Here is a 23,972-nt window from a genome sequence, read left to right on the forward strand (position 1 = left end):
GATGGGTGGTTGTGTGCAGGCTTCTATGAATGTCCGTTAGCTTAAGAGGAACAGCAACAATAGTAATGACTCATTGGAGCAGTGTGCATATGGACTGGTTAAACACACACACAGAACTACAATCCTCCATGATAACAACATGCCAGAGGATGGGTGTTCTATGAGTTAAAACTCTGGGACTGCAAGTGTCAGAAACCATGACTCAGTTGGATCAAACAATAAGGAAAGTGGAAACTTCAGTCTCTTTCAGTGAAAGTGGCTCAGTCATGTCCGACTCTTTGTGACCCCATGGACTGTAATTCTCCAGGCCAGAATACTGGAGTGGGTAGCCTTTCTCTTCTCCAGCACATCTTCCCAACCCAGGGATCGAACCCAGGTCTCCCACATTGCAGGCGGATTCTTTACCAGCTGAGCTATCAGGGAAGCCAAGAAGTCCAGATGGAGCTCTCTTTAAGGTTGCCTGAATCATCACCTTCATGAAATCATGATGCCTGGACTTTCACATTTCTCTTCTCTAGCATCCTTCCTCCACGTGTAATCAACATGTTGGGAGCAAGAAATTAGTAGTAATACCTCATCCAAAGTTGACAATGTCAAGAGGTAGAGATAAATAATATTGTCCTATGTTGTTGTTTAGTTGCTAAGTCGTGTCTGACTTTTTGTGACCCCGTAGACTGTAGCCCGCCAGGCTCCTCTGCCCATGGGATTTCCCAGGCAAGAATACTGGAATGAGTTGCCATTTCCTTCTCCAGGGGATCTTCCCAACCCAGGGGTGGAACCCACATCTCCCGCATTGCCAGGTGGATTCGTTACCACTGAACCACCTGGGAAGCCCATTGTCCTCTGAGTCTGGTGACAAGAGGGCAAGTTTCTCCCAGAAGTCTTCCTATCAGATTCCCCACTGGCATCACGTATCAGTGGCTAGCACTGGCTCCCACTGGTTTTCCTGAAAACATTACTAACAAGGCAGAAGATAATAGCCTCAGTCATATTGAGCTGATTCCCAGGGCCAAAGAAGGAATTGGCTTTGCCTTCAAGAAACCTGCTGGGCAGAGGTGGATACCTGACTGACATGTGGGTTCCCTTAAGTAGAATGGAGAGTGCGGGAGGGAGGTGGCAGACGAACACAAACTCTCAAAACTCAACAGTAAAAACCAAACAATCTAATTTTAGGCAGAAGACATGAAGACACATTTCACTGAAGAGAACATAAAGATGGCAAACACATGAAAAGAGTTGCCACATCATTAGCCATTTGTGAACTACAACTTGAAACCACAATGAGACGTCATTACACACCTATCAGAAAGGTTAAAATTAAAAAAAAAAATAGTGATAACACCAAATGCTTCTGGGGAGGCTGAGAAACTTGACCAGCTATTAGTAGTAGTGGTATAACCAATGTAGAAAATATTGTAGCCTTTTCTTAAAAATTGAAATACACACTTACCATGGCCCAGCAGCCAGCTCTTGGACATTCCAGAACCTGGTGCATTTGCCCGCAGCAAAGCAAAAGCCAAAACCCTGAAATACCAAGATTTGCAGCAAACACAGGGTTTATTTGCAAGGCAGCCAAGCAAGGAGGCAGGAAAACTAGTATCACCTGCGCCTCCCTGAAGCCAAGGGGATAAGGAACGAAAAAGCAGGGAGGTGTGAGGTGTGGGGAGCATGGGGAGCACAGGAGAAGGTGATTAGAAAAAGGTCCAAAGGAAACGTCATTCTACGCAGGTGTAACTAAGCTACAGGGTCAAAAGGTCACTGTCGCATGCCCAGTTGGAGGGTCAGAGGGTAGTAGCCAAACTTAAGTGGCTCAGCTCTAACTAGATGCAGCTGATCCAAGTTCCTGGTCAACAACTCAGGCAAATATCTTACTGTTTAGGCTAACTGTTGCTTGGAGGACATTGCCCGTGGCTTGCTTACAGGCTCCATCGTGTCGACTCTCTGTGGCCCCATGGACTGTAGCCTGCCAGGCTCCTCTGTCCATGGGATTTCCCAGGCAGGGATACTGGAGTGGGTAGCCATTTCCTCCTCCAGGGGATCTTCCCAACCCAGAGATTGAACTGGGGTCTCCTGCATTGGCAGGCAGGTTCTTTACCACTGAGCCACCAGATTCAGCAACACTACCTAATCAACAATCACATAGGCAGAATCTGTCTGATACAGCTATTTGGAACTCTAGTATATGGAAGACTTGCAACCTCCAGTGAAAGGTTTGGAGGGTAAATTGTGGTTAATTTCAGTTAGTTTCAGCTCATAGTGCAGTAGCAGCCAAGGGTTCTCAACCCCAAACCCCAAGGCAGGCAGTTAAGCACTGTTCTTAAAGCAGCTTGCACATATTTTGTGGGAGCAGTATGGATAATAACCCATTATCCAACTATATGCTGTCTGTAAGAAACTCACTTTAGATCTGAAGATACAAATAGATTGAAAGTAAAAAACTTATTCTCTGCAAATAACAACCAAAAGAGATCAGATGTGGCTCTACTAATATCAGACAAATAGACTTTAAACCAAAAAAAACTTTACAAGAGATTAAGAAGGACATTATATACTAACAGAAGAAGACTTGCTCTTCTTCAATAGAGCAAGAAGATATAACAATTATAAACATGTATGTACCCAATGGAGCTTCCCTGGTAGCTTAGCTGGCAAAGAATCCGCCTGCAATGCAAGAGACCTGGGCTCAATACCTGGGTTGGGAAGATCCCCTGGAGGAGAGCATGGCAACCCATTCCAGTACTCTTGCCTGGAGAATCCCCATGGACAGAGGAACCTGGTGGGCTACCATCCATGGGGTCGCAAAGAGTCAGACATGACCGAGCAACTAAGCACAACACATGTACCTAATGACACACCATCAAAATATATAATACAAAACTAGACAGAATTAAATAGAGAAATAGACTTTTCTACAGTAAAAGTCATAGGCTTCAACACCACATTCACAATAGTAGATAGAACAATCAGACAGAAGATAGCAAGGAAATAGAGGACTTAAAGAACACAATAAACCAAATAGATCTAACAGAACACTCTACACAACAACAATGGCATATACATTCTCAAATGCACATGGAACATTTTGCAGACTAGACCATATATTAGACTACAAATTAAGTTTCAGATACCAGACAAAATATCTTTTCTGACCACAATGAGATGAAGTCAGAAATCAATATGAGAAGGAAAACTGGAAAATTTACAAAATTGTGAAAACTAAACAACACACTTTTAAACAAGCGATTTTAAAAAATAATTGGAGACAAATGAAAATACAGCATATCAAAACTTAGGGGACACAGCAAAAGGGAAAAATTTATAGCTATAAATGCTTTCTTATAAAAACAAGGAAAAGTTCAAATCAACAGCCTAACTTTACAATTTAAGGAACTAGCAAGAGAAGGGAGAAGGCCATGGGAACCCACTCCAGTACTCTTGCCTGGTAAATCCCATGGACAGAGGAGCCTGCTAGGCTGCAGTCCATGGGGTCGCTAAGAGTCGGACATGACTGAGTGACTTCTTTCACTTTTCACCTTCATGCATTGGAGAAGGAAATGGCAACCCACTCCAGTGTTCTTGCCTGGAGAATCCCAGGGACAGGGGAGCCTGGTGGGCTGCCGTCTACGGGGTCACACAGAGTCGGACACGACTGAAGTGACTTAGCAGCAGCAGCAGCAAGAGAAGAACAAACTAAATCCAAAGATAGCAGAAGATAGGAAATAAAGATTAGAGCAGAGATAAAATAGAGAATAGAAAAATAACAGAGAAAATCAATAAAACCAAACATTGGTTCTTTAGAAAGATCAATAAAATTGACAAACCTTGGGTAGATGAACTAAGAAAAAAAAGAAGATTCAAATTATGAAAATCAGAAATGAAATTAGTGGGGACATTAGTACTGATTCTACAGGAATAAAAAGAGTTATAAGAGAGTAATACAAACAATTGTTCACCAAGAAATGGGTAACCTAGATGAAATGGACATATCCTTAGGAAACACAAAACTTACCTAGAATCAATAATGAAGAAACAGAAAATATGAATAGACATATAACTTTAAGGATATTGGATCAGTAATAAAAAATCCCCCAGTTCAGTTTGGTTGCTCAGTTGTGTCCAACTCTTTGCGATCCCATGGACTGCAGCATACCAGGCTTCCCTGTCCATCACCAACTCTCGGAGCCTGCAAAAACTCATGTCCATCCTGTTGGTGATGCCATCGAACCATCTCATCCTCTGTCATCCCCTTCTTCTCCTCCCTTCAATCTTTCCCAGAATCAGGATCTTTTCCAATGAGTCAGTTCTTTGCATCAGGTGGCCAGAGTATTGAAGTTTAAGCTTCAACATCAGTCCTTCCAATGAATATTCACTGATTTTCTTTATTGACTGGTTAGATCTCCTTGCAGTCCAAAGGACTCTCAAGAGTCTTCTCCAACACCACAGGTCAAAAGCATTAATTCTTCAGTGCTCAGCTTTCTTTACAGCCCAACTCTCACATCCATATATGACTACTGGAAAAACCATAGCTTTGACTAGACAGACCTTTGTCGGCAAAGTAAGGTCTCTGCTTTTTAATATGCTATCGACGTTGGTCATAACTTTTCTTCCAAGTAGTAAGTCTCTTTTAATTTCATGGCTGCAGTAACCATCTGCAGTGATTTTAGAGCCCCCAAAATTAAAGTCTGTCACTGTTTCCACTGTTTCCCCATCTATTTGCCATGAAGTGATGGGACCAGATGCCATGATCTTAATATTCTGAATGTTGAGTTTTAAATCAACTTTTTCACTGTCCTCTTTCACTTTCATCAAGCGGCTCTTTAGTCTTCTTCACTTTCTGCCATAAGGGTGGTGTCATTTGCATATCTGAGGTTATTGATATTTCTCCCGGCAATCTTGATTCCAGCTTGTGCTTCATCCAGCCTGACATTTCTCATGATGTACTCTGCATATAAGTTAAATAAGCAAGGTGACAATATACAGCCTTGATGTACTCCTTTCCTAATTTGGAACCTATCGGTTGTTCCATGTCCAGTTCTAACTGTTGCTTCTTGACCTGCATACAGATTTCTCAGGAGGCAGGTCAGGTGGTCTGGTATTCCCATCTCTTGAAGAATTTTCCACAGTTTTTTTCCACAGAATTTTCCACAGTTCTTTTCCACAGAATTTTCCACAGCCTTTTTCAGTCCTGTGGCCACTGCTGAGTTTTCCAAATTTGCTGGCATACTAAGTGCAGCACTTTCACAGCATCATCTTTTAAGATTTGAAATAACTCAATAGGAATTCTATCACCTCCCCTAGCTTTGTTTGTACTGATGCTTCCTAAGGCCCACTTGACTTCGCATTCTGGGATGTCTGGCTCTAGGTGAGTGATCAACAACAACAAAAAAGGCCCTGAACCTGAGTGCTTCACAAGTGAATTCTACCAAACATATACAGAACTGATGCTGTCCTTCTTAACCTTTTCCAAAAAATCCGAGGAAGAGAAACACTTCCTATTTATTCTATGAGGCCACGATTATCCTAATAGCAAAGCCATAGAAAAGACACAAGAACTACAGACCAAAATCCCTTATGAACACAGATGTAAGAATTATCATCAGAATACTATCAAATTGAATTCAGTAGCATATGAAAAGGATTATACACCACGACTAAGTGGGATTTATAACTGGGATGCAAGAATCATTCAATATACAAATATTGATCAATGTTGTAAACCACAGAAAGAAAATAAACAGGAAAAACATATAATGATCCCAGTTGATGCAGGAAAGGTATTGACCAAATTCAGTAACCTTTAATGATAAAAAACAAACTGGGAAGAGGAAAAAAAAAAACACTGTCTCAATATAATAAATGTCATATATGGAAATAAAACCAAGACCTTTTTTCTTATATCAGAAACAAGTCACGGATGCCTACTTTCACTACTTCTAGTCAGCAAAGTACTGGAAGTCCTAGCCAGAGAAATTTGGAAATAAAACCTTCTTCCAAATTTGGGATGATATGACCTTATACAGGCATATCTTGGAGCTAGTGTAGGTTTGATTCAAGCCCATCACAAAAAAGCAAATATTGCAATAAAGCTAGTCACATGAGTTTTTTGGTTTCCCAGTGCATGTAAAAGTTACGCTTGCACTATTAAGTGTGCAATAGCATTATGTCTGAAAAAGGGTTACATACCTTAAGTAAAAAATTGTGCTGTTCAGCTGCTCAGTCATGTTCAACCCTTTGCAACCCCATGAACTGCAGCACGCCAGGAGTTTGCTCAAATACATGTCCATTGAGTCAGTGATACTATCCAATCTTAACTATCATCTGAGCCTTCAAAAAGTCATAGTAGTAACCCCAAAGATCACTGAGCACCATAAGAATATGATAATCATGGAAAAGTTTGAAATATTACAAGAATTACCAAAATATGACACAGAGACATGAAGTGAACAAATGCTGTTGGAAAAAATGGCACCAATAGACTTCAGTCAGGGTTGCCACAAACCTTCGATTACCACATTATTGTAAAAAACAAAATAAGGCAAAGTGCAATAAAATGAGGTATGGCTGTATGTAGAAAACCCTAAAGATTCTACCCCAAAAAACTGTTAGAACAAATAAATGAATTCAGCAAAGTAGCAGGATACATAGCCAAGATACAAAAATCAGTGGTATTTTCCTATACTGGTAATTAATGATCTGAAAGAGAAATTTAGGAAAGCAATTCAATTTACAATAGTATCAAAAAGAATCAAATACTTAGGAATTGATTAAAGAAGTGAGAAACTTGTGCAATAAAGACTATAAGACAGGGGACTTCCCTGGTTGTCCAGTGGCTAAGACTCCATGCTCCCAAAGCAGGGAGCCCAGGGTTCAATCCCTGGTCAGGGAAGAAGACCCCCATATTGCTGCAACTGAGAATTTGCATGCCACAACTAAATATCCCATGTGCCACAATGAAGATCTAAGACACCGAGTGCCACAACTAAGACCTAGTACAGCCAAATAAATAAAGATTAAAAAAATATAAGACACCGCTGAGAGAAATTAAAGAAGTCATAGATAAATGAGGGCTTCCCAGGTGGCTCACTGGTGAAGAATCCACCTGCCACTGCAGGAGATGCAGGAGACAAGAGTTTGAGCCCAGGATCAGGAAGATCCCCTGGAGAAGGGCATGACAACCAACTCCAGTATTCTTGCCTGGAGAATCCCATGGACAGAGGAGGCTGACAGGCTACAGTCCATGGGGTCGCAGAGTCGGACACAACTGAGCACATGTAGATAGATGAAAACACACCCCACTTTCATGGATTGGAAGACTTAATGTTGTTAAAATGTCCCACACTCTCCCTTGGACTGCCTCCAAGAAAAAAACTTCCTCACTACTTCCTTGGGAGAATGAGAGATTTCCCTAGTCATCCCTTTCATGAAGGAGGTAGGCAGCTCTCGTTCCAGCTATATTCAGGGGTCTCAGTTCCAGCTTCCTGTCTTGGAGCGTCAACGTCATAGCTTTTACTTCTATGCTGGTATTGTTAACAAAATCCCAGCTCCTAACTGAGAGTCTATATTGGGATATAATTTCCTTCTGACCCAGGAAAGTGATGCTTCTCTCTAGATAGTCAGTATATTTAATATCTGTGTTGTATTTTATACTGCATGTCTATGTGTCTGTAGAAATATGAGGAGCATGGGACACGGTATGTCAATCTGCCCAATTGCCAGAACTCAAAGTTGGAGTCTGTTTCTAATTTTTCAATATTATAAATAATGCTATGAGGAATATCTTTGCCCATTAATCTTCATGCACATCTCTGGCTATTTTCTTTGGACAAATGCCTAGAAATGGTCAAAGAGTAGGAGTGTTTTTAAAGTATTTGATATATAATGCTCCGTTGGCAACCCCCAAGAATGCACCATTTTACATTCCCTGAGAATTCCTGTTTTTCTGCACCCTCATCAACATCTGGGAACTTTAAAATATATATATATCATTTACTTAGACTAAACATATAGTGTGAAAACAGTACTTTTTACATCTTTAACTGGTTAGAAAAATATCAAAAGAAGAATAAAATTGTGGTGACATATGAAAATTCTATGAGATTTAAATTTCAGTATCAGTAAAGACAGTATTTTATTGGTACCCAACTGGATCCATTCTTTTACATATTATCTATGGCTGCTTTCAAAATGCAATAGCAGAGACAGAGATAAAATGCAATGGTAGCCGTGACAGAGACCTATGGTCTGCCGTGCCTAAAATATTTACTGTCTGACCATGCACAGAAAAGGTTGCAACCCATGTTTTAGAGAAAATCAGCCTGTATACAAAGACACTGGGGTGCAGTTGTACGATAATACTAACCATCACAGACAAAGTGAACTGTAACTACACGTAACAACATGAATGAATCTCCCAAACATAAAGCTGAGAGAAAGAAGTCAGAAACAGAAGAATACATACGGCCTGCATCTTCCTGGAGCCCAGTAGAATGTTGTAAAACAAGTCTATTTGACCCATACTGACAGAAGTCAGGAGAATGGCAACCTGTGAGGGTCAGTGTAGTAACTGGAAGAGGCCGGGAGGGGGCATCTCAAGTGCTGATCTGATGCATGAGTTTGCTCTGTAAAAATTCATGGAGGTTTACACTAATGATCTGTGCCCTTCCTGTAGGTTAAGTTGTGCTTCAGGCTTCCCTGGTAGCTCAGCTGGTAAAAAATCTGCCTGCAATGCAGGAGACCCCGGTTCGATTTCTGGGTCGGAAAGATTCCCTGCAGAAGGGATAGGCTACCCACTCCAGTATTCTTGGGCTTCCCTAGTAGCTCAGATGGTAAAGAATCTGCCTGCAATGTGGGAGACCTGGGATCTGTCCCTGGGTCGGGACGATCCCCTGGAGGAGGGCATGGCAACCCACTCCAGTATTCTTGCCTGGAGAATTCCATGGACAGAGGAACCTGGTGAACTACAGTCCATGGGGTCGCAACGAGTCGGACACAACTGAGCTACTAAGCACAGCACAAGTTCTGCTTCAACAAAATTTTACAAAGAGAAAAGAGAGATGGAGATGGGCACAGCCTGGCCCACATCTGGGAACACAGAGTTACATCAAAGTGGGCCAACATATCTTCCATATGGTCTCATTTTCTGTTTCTTAGCGTTTCCTCAGTAGTTCAGTTTTCATTGCTCTCCTCATTACCTCTCTCCCCTGGCTTTCAGAGGAGGAACTTCTAGCTTGGCAGACCATTTCTGTGATAAATAGGAAATAGACGGCTGTTAAACAGGTTTGTCACAAATATTTATTACTATGTGACAAATCACCTCCAAGATTAATGGCTTAGACAACAATATTTTATTGTTTGCTCGTGATTCTGTGGGTCAGGCAGGACTCAGCAAGGGGTTTCTTTGGCTGCATGTGGCATGGGCCTCAAGTCTTGCACAGGGCTGAGCGGCAGTCCCAGGTGGACTGTGCAAGAAGCCTTAACTCAGAGTCTGGTTCCTCAGTGCTCCTTTCCACACGGTTCTCATGGGCTTCCTGATAGCATGGCAGGCTCAGAGTTATCAGACTTCTCACGTGAGCAAGAGCAAGAACGTGAAAGTGCCTCTTCTCTTAAGCCTGGAAGTTGCTGCTGCTGCTAAGTCACTTCAGTCGTGTCCGACTCTGTGTGACCCCATAGATGGCAGCCCACCAGGCTCCCCCATCCCTGGGATTCTCCAGGCAAGAACACTGGAGTGGGTTGCCATTTCCTTCTCCAATGCATGAAAGTGAAAAGTGAAAGTGAAGTCGCTCAGTCTTGTCTGACTCTTAGCGACCCCATGGACTGGAGCCCATCAGGCTCTTCCATCCATGGGATTTTCCAGGCAAGAGTACTGGAGTGGGGTGCCATTGCCTTCTCTGAAGCCTGGAAGTTGCAAAACTTCAATTCCATCATATTATATTTGTCAAAGGAAACCATGCGTGCTGTCATTCAAGAAGAGGGGAAATGTTGAGTGTGTATGATGATGCCATAGTAAAAAGCAAGATAAATAACCTAAATTTTGTTTTAAATTTTGGGGAGATGAGGACTTCCCTGATGGTTCAGTGGTTAAGACTCTGCGCTTCCAATGCAGGGGCCTGGGGTTTGATCCCAAGTCAGGGAACTAAAGCCCACATGCTTCAACCAAAAATCTCACATGCTGCAATGAAGATTGAGGATCCCATGTGCTGCAACTAAGACCTGGCCTCACAAAATAAATAATTTTTTTTAAATTGGGGTAAATTGACTTCCTTCTTGATGTGAGGGACAGAAATGCATTTGTGACCTTTTTTAATCCACCCAGAACTTTATCTCACCCAAGTGCCATTTCTGAGAACTCAATAACAAATAAACACATGATTTAATTATTTGTAGTGATGGTTAGATAGACTCAATGGACATGAATTTGAGCAAACTCAAGGAAATAGTGGAAGACAGAGAAGCCTGGTGTGCTGCAGTCCATGGGGTCCCAAAGAGTCGGGCACAGCTTAGTGACTGAACAACATCAACAAGAGACAATGGACAGAATTACCTGAACTGGAACTTGTCAACTTTTCATTTAAAACAAATAAATGCTACGATGTACTCTGTTGAGTATGCAACCCACAAAACACAACATCACTGCAACAGCGATTACTGTTCCCTGCACTCTGGTCAAGATCAATGCTTCCCAAATGATAGCGTGCAGAGGTCAGAGTGAAGGCTGATGGTGTTGCTCTGTGAACTGCAGAGTGTGACTCCCACGGTGGTGGGACATGACTGGACCACAGTGGAATCCAACCAATCAGAGATCAGTAACTTCCAAAGCACAGACAGGCTGCAAACAGCTTAATATTCACACCCAGCTTAATATTAAACTGGAACAGAAATTATAAGGAACATAAATGAGTTGGTTAGGAGTGAAATAATTTATTCAGATGACAACTAATCACACACATTCATGCAAATCCATAAATGGTTGAAAACATGAGAAAGGCAGAAAATTAGATTCAGAATATGTATAAAAATGGAAACAAGCACCCTAGGAGGAATGCGTGTTGAATCATATCAGATCTTATCAGCTCTGTGCAGGTTCTGGAGGGATGAGCAGTGTTTCTGAGTTTGAGGAGACTATATCTGGTAAACAATATTGGTATTTGATCATGTTATTGACACAGGGTTGCAAAGATGACTTGTGATTTATTTTTTTAATGTACACGCAGTAGTTTGGACATTAAAGTGATTATACCCTCAAAAGTGGGGTATGTGTGTGTGTCTGCAGAAAAAGATCTAATTGGTTTACAAATCTGATGAAAGTGAAGTCCCTCAGTCGTGTCCGACTCTTTGCAACCCCACGGATTGTAGCCTACCAGGTTCCTCCGTCCATGGGACTTTCCAGGCAAGAGTACTGGAGTGGGTTGCCATTTCCTTCTCCAGGAGATCTTCCTGACCCAGGAACTGAACCCCGGTCTCCCACATTGTAGGCAGACACTTTACCGTCTGAACCACCAGAGAAGTCCTGATAGTCAATCTATTTAAGTTACAAGTTCAAATGCATACTTTTCCTTTAACCATTTTTAACCATTTTTTATTTATGTATAATTACTGTATAACATTATATGCTGCACATGTACAGTACAGTGATCCACAATTTTTAAAGGTTATATTCCACTTTTAATTATTATAAAATACTGGTTATATTCTCCGTGTTGTGGAATATATCCTTGTATCTGATTTTACACATAGTAAGTTTGTACTTCTTAATGCCATACCACTACATTGCTGCTTCCCCCTTCCCTCTCCACACTGGCAATCACTAGTTTGTTCTCTTTATCTGTTGAGTTTGCTTCTTTTGTCTTTTCTTAGTTTTTTGAGAACCCTCCATACTGTTTTCCACAGTGACTGCATGAATTTACATTTGCACCAACAGTGTGAGAAGGTTCCTTTTTCTCTCCATTCTCCCCAGCATTTGTTACTTGTGGAGTTTTTTGGATGATAGCCATTTTGACAGGCATGACATCATATCTCATTGTACCTTTTCCTTAACCTTTTTAAGTTCAACCTAGGAAATTTATTACTCTTTTTTTAAAATTCCTTTTAAGTCTAGCAAATAATATCAACCAATTTTAAGAGGTCTTTGGAAAATACTGCATCCCAGTTGTGAACTTGTTAATTAAACACCTTCATGAATTTTAAAGTACACTTAGAACTGTTAATATATTACATTCAGTTTCCTTTTTAGTCACTTCACTTGGCTCAATTAACAAATATATTTCCAGGTATGCAAATATCTTTAAAATCTAATAAATTAAACTTATAAATATAGTGAAACTTCAGTTCTCTTAAAATATCCCAATACTATACAAGATTAGTTTTCAATTAGAATCACGTTTCAATGAATTACTCAATTATATATTTTACAGTGGTTTCCAAAACTCAGAACTTCTTTGTAACGTTAAAAATGTATAAAATACCAAATATACATAGATTCTTTCTTTAACCCAAATATGAATTCCATAGCTTTGATTCTCTTAAAAGTTTCTGTACTTTTCCCAAGTCCTCGTGGAGCTGAGAAATTCATTCCAACCACAGATGGTAATTACCATCCCATGACTGAGCCTGCATACATTCCCATAATCTGAGCTGACCGCTGGCTAGATTCTTGTCAATAACCCTAATGGGACACTTGAAGTCTATAAATGATTACTATGTCCAGGATGCTACACTTCACAGGAGGTGCTCTCAAGACCCTCGCCCTTAATTTTAAGCTGTACACACGATTAAATTTCTTCCATGTACCCTGTGGACATCTCTACAGGCTGGTAGCTTGATCTTTGATTGAATTTTCCACGTTTTTAGTTCTCAAACTATGTACTTGTCTCTCTAGCTCTAAAGACCTTTGCACCAGAGGAATCCTAAGATGTGTAAGTATCCTTTTATCTGCAAATAAGATCTTTGGAATCCATGGGATCTTTCCAGAGGCTTTGATCAGATCAGGTTTGGATTTTAGGGCAAAATTGCCTCATAGGCTTGCTGTGTTTTCCTCCCCAGAGGCACGTCAGGTCTTTGGTGGCTGTCTTCTGGTGATTTCAGCATACTTTTTGGATTTCCAAATTGTATTCAGTTTTGGATATCTCACATGACTTTGTCTCAACTGTGGTCACTGAATTTGAGACTGTCTTATTGACAAGAAAGTATAATATATCTGACTGGCAAGCTATACCTCTTGATTTCTTGCTGTTTGCAGATATACAGTGGAGAACACAACAAGTTCTTTTCCTTCTGTTGCTTCTTGCCCAGACTCCTCTGTCCCTGGAATTTTCCAGACAAGAATACTAGAGTCAGTTGCCATTTCCTACTCGAGGGGATCTTCCTGACCCAGGGATCAAACCTGCATCTCTTATGTCTCCTGCATTGGCTTCCCTGGTGACCAGACAGTAAAGAATCTGCCTGAAATGCAGGAGACCTGAGTTTGATCAGTCTCTTCAAATGTTAGTTGATGATATTAGGGAATTATTTTTTTAATTTAGATCGGATAGGGAGTTTTCTGGTGGCGCAGTGGCTAAGACTGTGCTCCCAAATCAAGGAGCCTGGGGTTCAATCCCTGATCAGGGAACTAGATTCTAAATGTTGGAACTTAAAAAGATCCCTCATGCCACAAATGAAGAATTAATGCTTTCGAACTGTGGTGCTGGAGAAGACTCTTGAGAGTACCCAGTTTGCATTACCAGTTGCCTCATAAACATCACAGATTTTTTTTTCCAGTTGGTTTGTATGAACCAGGATTCAAATACAGACCACACCATGCTACTAGTTCCTATGTCTCTTTAGTTTTTGTTTTTTTCTTTTTTCCTCCTACAGGCTCCCTTTCCATCTCTCTTCCCCTGTCCCCTCCTATCCCCTTAGAGCTTATTTTTGGAAGAAACAAGGTCATTTGTTGGACATCAACTGGGATTTTGCTGATAGTATTGCCAACTTGTTAACTGTTTGTCTGATGTCTGTATTTCCTGAAAGCAGGTAACCAGATCTACAGGCTTTGATCCCTCGATACGGATTTGACTTTTGAGCAAGACTATGTCATAGGTGGTGTGTTTATTCTGAGGAAACACATCAAGTCTGATCATCTGTCTTTTTATGATCTTAGCAACAATGGAAACTCGGTGCCAGGATCTAGTCAATTCATGGGGGAGGGGTCTTCAGTCTAATTCTGATTCCATCACTCCTTCTTCAGGCTTAGCTGAAATGTTTCCATAAAGAGACACTTCTTGAATTGTGAGAACAGCACGGAAACACATCCATTACCATATGTAAAATAGCCAGTGCAAACTTGCTGTGTGTCACAGTGAGTTCAACCCAGTGCTCTGTGACAACCTAGAGGGGTGGAATAGGATGCAAGATGGGAGGGTTTTAAGGAGGGAGGGGACATATGTAAACCTATGGCTGATTCATGTTGATGTATGGCAAAAACCGTATCTGTAGAGCAATTGTCCTCCAATAATTGTATTTTGTTCTATACCTCTCAGTATTGTACAATTATAATCTTTGATAATTATTAGTGACTCAAAATGGATAAATATGAGGAAAAAAAGAGACTCTTCACACATTTCCAGGTTGGACACCTAGTGGTCCAAGGTAGTCTGAACTTTGCACAGCACATGGCAAAATCAGACCCTTCTGGTCTCTACTGGATGTCGAGGGAGTCAAGCAGGTCATACCTGGGGCTTCTGGGTTTGGTTGGATTTCTGGGGGCTGTCATGGCAGACTTCTGTTTTCTGGGATTTCCTGGCACTGGTCAGGACACTTCTACACATTCCAATCCAGCCTTGAGCAACAGCAGGAGCCTGGGGATAATTTTCCAGGAGTATTAGTCTTCTGGGGCCACAGTAGACAAAGTTCCACAGACTGGGTGGATTAAAGCAAGAGAAATTTATTCTCTCACAGTTCTGGAGTCTCAAAGTCTGAAATCAAGGTGTCAGCAGGGCCACACTTCCTTTGAAGGCTCTAGGAAAGGGTCTGTTCCAGGCCTTTCTCCTAGCTCCTGGTGTTGCTTCAGCATTCGTTGACTTGTAGACACATCACTCCAATCTCTGCCTCCTTCATCGCAGGGCCTTCTTCCCATGGGTCCATCTTTTCTTTTCTTCTAAGGACACCAGTCATGCTGGATGAAGGGTCCATCCTACATCATTATGACCTCATCATAATTTAACTAATTACATCTGCAATGACCCTATTTCCAAATATGGTAATGCTCACAGATTCTAGGGACAGGACTTGAATGTATTTTTCGGGGCACATAATTCAACCCGCAACGCCAAGGAACGTAGGGTGTAGGGGCATTGGACGTTCCTCCTGCCAGTAGCATCCTGCTGACCTTGGGGAACTAGGTGGGCTGGCAGAGAAGTCCTGGGAAACAAATGGTTGGATTTGCTGGGACAGCACTTCTTTCCCCAAAATGCTCTTCTGTGCTGTAGCTGAAAATTGCTGTCCCTTTGGAATGTTCAATGGACACAGTGACTAGATGTCAAAGGTATAGATAGGACCCTACGTTCTGAAGGGCTTTTGCGTGTTTTAATGCTGTGTGACACACGGAGCTCAACCCAGTGTTGACAACATCACCATGTTGACATTATTATTAACATTTTTTCCCATTTATTTTTATTAGTTGGAGGCTAATTACTTTACAATATTGTAGTGGTTTTTGTCATACATTGACATGAATTAGCCATGGATTTACATGTATTCCCCATCCCGATCACCCTCTCCCACCTCCCTCTCCACCAGAGAACAACATCAAAACATGTATATTATCTAGGATGAAACAGATCACCAGCCCAGGTTGGATGCATGAGACAAGTGCTCGGGCCTAGTGCACTGGGACATTATTATTAACATTTTTTTATACAAGGGGTCTGCTGCAGTCTATTTTGTTGGTGTGCCCCCATGTTCATATATTGAAGTTCATGTGTGCATGCTCAATTGCTAAGTCGTGTTCAGTTCTTTGCGATCCCATGGACTGTAGCCCACCAGGTTTCTCTGTCCATGGGATTCTCCAGGCAAGAATACTGGAGTGGGTTGCCATTTCCTCCTCCAGGGGATTTTCAAGACCCAGGGATTGAACCCACATCTCTTGCATCTCCTGCATTGTGTGTGGATTGTTTACCATTGAGCCATCCAGGAAGCCCGTATGTCAAAGTCCTAACCAACAATGTGATGGTATTAGGAGATGGAGACTTCAAGAGCTGTTTAGGTCATGACAATGAGCTACAAGAATTCAATCAACATTCTTTTAAAAAAGACCTCACAAGGCATGGGAAGAATTCTGCCTCAGAGCTTCCACAAGGAACCCAACCTGGCCACACCTGGATTTTAGTTTTCTGGCTTCCAGAATGGTGAGAATAAATTTTTGTTGTTTTATACCTCAATAAAATAAAATAAAGGCAACCTCACAGCGCTCCCTAAACCTTTCTGTGTGTGAAGACACACCCGACCATGCTGGCACCCTGACCAAGGGCTTCCCAGCCTCCACAACTGGAAGAAATGAATGTCTCTTGTTTATAAGGCACTCTGTTTGTGGTGTTTTGTGGAAGCCGTCTGAAAAGGGTCCTGCCTTTTCATCTGGCACTGCAAAATGTACACAGCAAACTGTGTAGTCAGTCCTGGGTAGGGACACGAGGCAGAAGAGAGGCAGAGGAAACAGGCAAAAATCAAGCATTGCTGATGGCATGGCTGGCTCAGGGCTGGCTTTTTGCCCACTTCTATTTCTGTGCCAGGTAAGCCAGGCTGGACTTCACAGAGACATGGCCTAAAGTTAAATGACAAACAAATCCAGACTTGGATAAATAAGCTCTCTTATCACACACAGCTGAGTAGCCCTTGGCACCTCTTAAATGCTAAACAAAGCCCTATTGATTATAAAGTTGAGTAAGGAAAACACTAAGCAGATGGCTCTCTGAATCAGTATTGTAAAGTGTGTGTGTGTGTGTGTGTGTGTGTTAGTTGTTCAGTCATGTCCAACTCTTTCGTGACCCCATGGGCTGTAGCCCTCCAGGCTCCTCTGTCCATGTGATTCTATCCATTTTTTCCTGCCTTTGGACCCGAAGTGACACATCAGCTCTTCTGGGGTCTCTAGCCTGCTGGCCTTGGACTGAACTCATACCACTGGCTCTCCTGGGTTTCCAGATTGCTAACTCGACTTTTCCTTACTCAGCCTCTGTAATCACTTGAGCAAATTCCTTATAATGAATCTCTTGATATATGTATCCCATTGGTTCTGTTTCTCTGGAGAACTCTGACTAATACAGAGGTCAGATAAGATGGTTGATGCTTTTTAGCAATAGCCAGATCACATTGCCCTAGTTACTTATATTCTCTGGACCTTGATTTCCCCACTATGAACCCTAAGTACAACAAATGTTACCATCAATTATATGTGTATTACAGGGCTTCTCTACCTCAGCACTAGCAACATTTGGGTCTTATGAGTTTCTGTTATGGGGCTGTCCTGGGCCCTGTAGGATGTTGAGCAGTATCCCTGGCTTCTTTCTACTCACTGGATGCCTGGAGCATCCTTCCATCCAGTTATGGCAACCAAAAATGTCTCCAGATGTTGCTAAATGTCGCCTGGGGGCCACAGTCACCCCGGTCGAGAAGCACTGGTATGTAACAAATATCTTGAGCTTGTTGTTCCAGGATCTAATGACGTTGCCTGTGTTCCAAAACTGTTCCATTCACGCTACAAAAGATACTCATTTATAATGCTGGTGTCATCAAATGAAAAAAAAAAAAGTTGTTAATAACCCAGAAAGTGCTCATTTCTGTGTCGGATAAATCTGCCCTCTTGTTTCTGTAAGCCTGAGACTTCCAAGCTGGTCTGCTTGGCTCATAAAGCAGAGGTCTTCAGTTGAAGAATCTGTTTTTCCAAATCCACAGGGGACCAGTCATAATCCTAAACAGGAGAGAACCCAGCCAGGAGGAAGCATGTGTAGTATGCCGGCTCATGGCAGCTGTGTCTTCTGAAAATTATGGTTCGCCTGGAATACATTTCCATTTGGCTCGCTAGCATTCTGTCGAACATTACCCAAGGGTTGGGAAGGAGGAGAAGTAAAAATATAGCTTTGGGAGGGGAGACTTGGAGAGGAAGGAAGTGGGTGACAGCAAACGTTCTAAGTTTGGATGAGAAATTGGTCTTCTTTTTTTTCTTTAAACCTGAAGTTTAATAACCCAGGTACAAATGGGGAGTCCACCTACAATATGACAACCATGAACTGATGCCAAGGACATTGCTATGCACGGAGAAGCCAACACATAGCAGCAGAAAGCACTAAAATGACCAAACAGGCTGCTTGGTTCATCCACACAGCTGACTCTTTTGGAATACTCTGCACCTCTCTGGAGCAGAAGATCAGGCCGTGAGAAAACTTCATCTCAAAACTGCACAGATCTTCCCCAATCAAGGAAGTCCCATTTGAGGAAAGCACTCCCTTGGTCCCCGTCCACACTCAAAAGTGAAACAAGGGCTTTTCCTATCACAAGTCACATAAGTGTTTGAAGTTAAGAGACTGAAAGCCATGAAAGAAAACCTCAGGGAATAACCCCACGTACCCCCTTTTCTCCCAGAAATAGTGAAGGACAGGGGAGCCTGGTGTGCTGCAGTCCATGGGGTCTCAGAGTCGGACACGACTGAGTGACTGAACAACAACCCCTTTTAGTTCCCAAGCCTGGGGAGAGGTCTCGGAATGGAGATGTCTGCATTGCTCTCTGCCTTTGCAGTCTCGAAACCGGCAAGACAGGAATAAGCCAGAACTCCATCTAATCTTCCCCACAGCTTGGGGATTTGCATTATTTAAATATATGGAAAGCGCCCATCATTGAGTAACTATTCCAGCATTTAAAGAATGCCAAACAATGAGCCATTTCGTCTTCAGACCCACTCCTGCCCATTTCCGTTTTCCTCTCAGCACATTGTGTAGAATTACCCAATGTGTCACTTCCTAGAACACTCGATTGTTTATACAAGCAAGCAAGACTTCTCTGGCAGTATTTATTTCTCTCATTTTCAACATGACGATTGCAAGCTTCCCGGGGCTCCCTTTTTCCAGAAGTTTCTCAGGTATTCAAAGTGGAGAGAGGCAGTTTCGTCCCTTCCTTGATAAGTCAAGGTTCTCCTTTGGGAAGAGAAAGTGGAATCTAAGTAAAAAACCTTCCAATTCTGTATGCTTGCCTGGCATGCAAGGAGTGTGCTGGATTGGCTCCTTAACAAGCATTTTAAAGAAAATAATCTGCAAGCTCCACTTGAGGGCAGATTTTCACAGTTGGGGCAAAGGGATTTCCCAGAGGGTCTGCGAGGAGAACAAGTATCGCATCACCAGTACCCAGTGCATAAGTGGATTTTTCCTGAGCTGTATTTCCGTCAGAAATCTTGGTGGGAGGAGAGGTCACTACAATGTTTGTACTTTTGTTGTTGGCAAGGCTGTGGTTTGAATATGGAGGCAGTAAAGAATGCGTAATTGTGTTTTCGGCTCAGAGGAAAGACTCCTCTCCCCACACTGTTTTATGTGTGCTTGTGTTTTTTAGTCCAACATGGAAAGCCCCACTCGACTGTGAGAAAGACCGGCCTTATTCTCCCTAACACATAACACACGCACTCCGTTCTTCCCAATTTATGGCAAAGCCGGAAGGTGACAGTCCCTTCGAGACAGTCACCATCGATTTCTCTGGCATCCCAAAGCCCCACACAGGTCTTTAAAGACCATCAGCTTCTGCCTGGGGCAAACATTACAAGTCAAAAAGGAAGATGGAGCAATACACAGGTCTCGATCATCCCTTGTTCTAGTTTCTTCCTTTAGTGGCCTCATTTGAGGAAGACAAATGCAGTGGGCCTGCTTGGCTTCTCTGAGTCACAGAGGTCCCGGGATGCTGTGTGGGCCTGTGGATGAAGCTTTTTCAGGTAGGGGCTTCAGTGTGTCTCCACTTGCATGCATGACATTTCTTCTGAATTCTCCTCCGTTGATGTGCAAACGAAACTGGGAATACCTGTAGATGTTGTCATGATGATCAAATGGTGTATATTTGCTAAGTGTTTCAAAGAATAAGCACAGCAGACTGTCTCTTGGCAGCTACATGTGCCAAGGTGTGAGGGCTCAGGACTTGGAAATTTAAAGACCCGAACCTCAGTTTCCTCATCCACACCATCTTCCTTTCGGTCTCCTAAGGCCTCCCCTGAGTTCTGAATCTGAAGCCAGCACCTTGGCTTGGTTTGTAGAGAAGTCACAGTCCCAGGTGCCTAATTCTGGGTTTAGTCCTTGACTTGAGGGGTAGGGGTGCACAGACTCTTTCCTGTTCTCCGCAGCATCGCCGCACCTTGTGGGTCCACTGCCAGTCCAAAGGAGTCCAGAAGAAGATCTTATCGTCAGTGAAAGGCCCGTCAACACTTGCCTCTTAGCTCCTCATGGGCTGTAGCTTCCCCCACCCCTGACTCTTTATCTGATACTTTTTCATCTTGCCTTTCCTTCTGTGAGTCCTTTGATGTGTGTGGGTGTTCTCTCTCTGCAGAGGTTGGCATCACTCCAATGCACTCCAGCCCCATTCAGGATAATTTCGAGTGATAGCGCCCAGATTTGTGAAATTCTGAGATGACACGATGCCTGGGAGGGCGGGGCGGGAATGCGGCTTCAGCTTGGCCATGGTGGGTGGTGGGGTGACTGCAGCGTGGGCAGGGGGAGGGGCACAAGGCGGTGGTAGCCTCCTTGGTAATAAACCATGGCAATCAGAAGGGAAGATGTCACGGCGGGGATCCTCAGCACTGGGCCATTCTCTGGAACACACAAGATCACAACGTATTTGCTCTTTTGATACTCTGTGCCCCTTTCCCTTTTGATACTCTGTGCCCCTTTCCCTTGGACATTTAATACCTGTGCATGTTTCACTAAAAGGACTCCAGCGGTGGAATTTCCGTCATATGACATTCGGGTGGGGGTAGACTCTAGGGGAGCAAGGAAGCTTCTGTGCTCGGGTGGGAGAAGAGGCAGAAAGGCCTCCTTCGGACGTGTCCCAATTACAGTCTCCATGCCTGCACATTCCTTTTAAAAACAATTTTCCCCTTATAAAAGGAATAGAACCCTTTTACAAACCATTTCAAAGGCAAATAACTAAAAAAGCAACCATCCCACTGAAGGAATGCAAACTGCTTTGAGCATTTGGGGAGATTTTCCTCCCGTTGCTTCCCCTATGTAGCTAGATTTGGATCGCTGTTAGGGTTTTTATTAGAACTTTTTGTATCATTGTAACAGTGCTTTAAAACCTCTCTGATACTTTCCTGAGTTTTCTGGCATTGTCTTGTGTCCAGAGATCTGGGGCACTAAATAACTGGGGAATTTGGAGCAAGAAGAGAGCCAGCCCTGTCTTTGGACTTCAATTTCTCTAGCTACGAGTTGTACATGTAACATAAAATACCAGTAGCCATAGAGGTTTCATGTTTTCGGAGCTGACCTGGCTTCCTCTCAAGCAGAGGCCTACTTGGGTCTCCACTCAAACCATTGGATCTCCCAAACTGGAAGAGAGAAGAGCTCAGGGCAGGTCAGGGGTCTGACCCGGAGTGGGGACTTGGCATCAACCCTGCTGGGGCTCTCCTAGCAGGGACGAGAAGTGGCAACCTAAGCAGCTCCCCACTTCCAGGTGTCCTCCAGGCTCCAGCTCATTGGACCGGCCTCAGGTTCCTCCTCCAGCTAGGGAGCTCCTTCAACTTCCCTTCAGGGGACGTACCCACCTTCGCGGGGGCCATCCTCGGTATTTGGGAGACCTAAGGCGCAGCTCCCCTCCCCCATCAAGTGGGCAGAGAGAAGGACCCCAGACATCCAAGGCCTGGGAATGGGTGCAGCGAGGTGACCGCCCTCTCCCCCGGGAATTGTTTGGGTCCCAGGAGTCAGCCCCCGGCAGGCCGCGTCTGCAGCCCGGGTGGGGCCGCCAACCTCCCAGCCCTCCTTCCTCTCCGCGGTGGCCCGGGGGCGGACGGACGCGGCGGCGCCCATCCTGGCCCCCGTGCGGTTTCCCGGTGAGGCCCAAGGAGGTGGTGGAGGAGAGAAGAGGGAGGAGCGCGCGGGGCAGGAGAGGAAGACCGAGGAGCAGGGGGCGAGCGTTGGGAGGGTCGGAGCAGCCGGCGGGGGAGGAGGAGTAGAAGCAGCGGGCTGGGGTGAGGGGGTGGGGGCCAGAGGGGCCGAGAGCCAAGGAGCCCCCAAGGGAGATTGGAGGCGGAGCAGCCAAGGGAGGTCAAAGGGTTTGCAGCAAGAGGGGGAGGAGCCGCCGAGGACGAAGGGGTGGAGGGAGAGCCGGGTCCACCGACAGGGCGGGGCCTGCGTAGCCCCGCCCCTAAGGCGGTGCTGTGAAACGAAGATGGCCGGGCGCGCCGCGGGAACTGGGGGGCTGCCGGCAGCGGCTGCGGCCGCTCTGGGACTGTGATTCCACGCGCGGCGGCGACCCGAGTGATCCAGGCACTGCAGGCGGCGGAGCGCAGGGCCGAGTGGGCGGCGGGCGACAGGAGGCAGGCGGGCACCGGTGCGCGGGCGCCGGGCGGAGGATGCACCGGGCGCGGCGGCTGGGTCTGAAAGATTTCTGAAGAAATCAGATTTCTATTTAGTGTGCCTTTCCATAATGTGAAATATATTTGTGTTATATGGTAGCTGTTATTCTACATATTTTGCCATAGCCGTTGGATCTTATCCTTGACTGAATAAATACAAGCACACAATGTTCCACAACGCATCCAGAACAGTGGCTCCCTTACTGCTGGGAGACACTAAGCAAGTGACTTAGCGTCTCTGTGCCTCATTCCTCCATTAGCCCCATTAGCTTGGAGTAAAGTTAACTACTTCATGGGGCAGTATAGAACACTGACCATGTTAAGACATGGGAAATCATCAGAACAATATTTGCCATATGGTACGTTCCAGTCAATTCTAGCTGCTGTCATTACTGTTGTTAATATTATTGCTGTTCCACATTCCCCTGTTCCATGGACGCAGTGTCAGCAGCACCTTTGACTCACCGCATGGACCTAGCACTGTCAATTCAGCCCTTCAGGGCCTCAAGAACAGAGTGTATTAGGCCTGGGGGAACGGGGGAAGGATTTTTATTTTCCAGCATAATGAGTATTCGCCTCTTCTTCTGGGGATATTGTGAAGCCTAAATGCAACACTGAGGTTTCATTGTGTGCTCGTATGGAAACGTTTAGTGCATATTCTCTGTGAAGATACAGGTCTAATGACCCCTTCACATGATCTGTATAATGATAGGAAATAAGTGGGCATGGGACAGTAATAGAACATGCATATATAAAGTTTTAAAAACCTTATAGAGGGACATTTAAAGGCCAAGAAACCTCATAACATGGTTTTTTTATTTTTATTTTTTGCCATTATTTCTATCAAGTATAATTCTCCTGTATCAAATTCTGAAAATCTGAATCTGATGAAGATATGAAAATGTTCATAGTCAAACTTTCACCAATAATGCTTTATTTCTTGTGTAGTTTTCACACTGCCAGTTTTAGTGTGTTTCTGATTTCTTCCGCTAATATTCATGATTTTTTAATCCAAGGGTGATGGTATGGATATTTTCTGAGGTATATCATGAGATTTACAGCCATGTTTTTGGATGTAGAGTCTGAGGATGGGGCACAGGTGAGAGAGAGTGGAGTTTGGCTGGGAGGGGGAAAGGGTGGGGCAGGGACAAGGGAATGTGAGTACAAGCAGAAACGGAAGTGAAGAGAGGCAAGAAGATAAGCTCACCCTTCTGAACCGTGGTTAGCTCTCCATGTGTACACGTATAATAAAATCTTTGAGTACTCATAGCAACACGATGAGGTTAAGCATTTTGACTGCTGTCATCCTTCTCAGCAGCTGGGGAAGCAGAAACACATAGCGGTCAACGAGTGAATGAATTTGCCGAAAGTCACCTTCCTGGCAAGAGCTGAATCAGATCGGTGCCCAGGC

This window comes from Cervus elaphus, chromosome X, assembly GCF_910594005.1.
Source record: "Cervus elaphus chromosome X, mCerEla1.1, whole genome shotgun sequence".
Taxonomy (NCBI): domain Eukaryota; kingdom Metazoa; phylum Chordata; class Mammalia; order Artiodactyla; family Cervidae; genus Cervus; species Cervus elaphus.